Source organism: Schistocerca gregaria, chromosome 4 (assembly GCF_023897955.1).
Source record: "Schistocerca gregaria isolate iqSchGreg1 chromosome 4, iqSchGreg1.2, whole genome shotgun sequence".
NCBI classification, from domain to species: domain Eukaryota; kingdom Metazoa; phylum Arthropoda; class Insecta; order Orthoptera; family Acrididae; genus Schistocerca; species Schistocerca gregaria.
Genome location: NC_064923.1, coordinates 7,775,465 through 7,776,540, shown reverse-complemented (window position 1 = coordinate 7,776,540; position 1,076 = coordinate 7,775,465). Strand labels below are relative to the sequence as shown.

General features: G+C 47.6%; 1 non-coding gene across 1 annotated transcript; it reads right to left on the bottom strand.

Annotated features, from left to right (window-relative positions):
- Window positions 1–794: 794 nt before the first annotated feature.
- Trnai-aau (transfer RNA isoleucine (anticodon AAU)) lies at window positions 795–866 on the bottom strand. Its single transcript has one exon. It is a non-coding gene; the product is annotated as a tRNA-Ile (tRNA).
- Between the last annotated feature and the right edge of the window lie 210 nt (window positions 867–1,076).

The following is a 1,076-nucleotide window of genomic DNA, read 5'->3' as shown; positions in this document are numbered from 1 at the left end:
ATATGTGCAAGTGCCAGTCAAAACTCGCGGTGTCGGCACTCTGCCGACCATTTCGCTAGTTAACACCGGTCTTGTTGTGTGTGTTTCAAGCTCAAGAGCATCTCCAAGCAAAAAATGGTCAACAGCAACATTCAGACGGTTTCGTACTGCTCAATTGCTACATTAAAACGGTATGTTTCTTTTTCAGAACTGGAAAAACACAAGGGTGACAGCATTCGAACCTGTAATCTTCAGATCCGAAGTCCGACGTCTTATCCATTAGGCCACATGGTCACTGACGAGCAACATTTACATGTATGCGACTCATCTCGAAACGCTCACACCCCTGAGGATTTGTGTTTTCGTTCTACACAGCCGCTGCCCCTTGCTCTTTCCCACCCATTCGTTACGTTCAACCTCTTACGAGACCGATCAAATATAGACTGAGAAACAAGACCACACACTTTGTGCATTCGGAATCGAAGGCAGGGCGTCCCTCGCCGCATTTGCTACGATGGCCATTTGCTACTTCTGCAGAAGCGGCGGCGGCGACGACGACGACGACGACGACGACGACGACGACGACGACGACCGCGAGAGGCTCTGAGATATGTGAGAAATACATCTGTAAAATGTAATTCAGACTGCCTCGTCCCACCTTCTGCTGTACCGCTTTGGCAAATGCTTTATCTGCGCCATTCGCCTTAATCACATCTGAGAGTAATTCTTAAAAAAACGCCTGTTGCTAATTGTTCGTCATCACAGATACTGTTTGCTATACAGCCACGACGCGCAACTGATTTCCACAATTCATCTTTCTCCTGTGAGGATGGAACTTACGACCTCTGGATTATTAGACCAGTGCTCTACCACTGAGCTAAAGAGGCGCGGCCTAGCGGTACTCTTGGGTACTTCGTCCTTACGGTCGTCTGCATAATCAGACTTCAGCTGACAACACTTCATATTACCGGCTAATATTTGCAGCTATGGCGACCCATTACTGCTTGGCTACACATCTGACACGTAACCGATGTGCTCTCGAAACAACATCACTTGCATTTCAGAACATGTCTTTCGCACATGTCTACAAAATCACC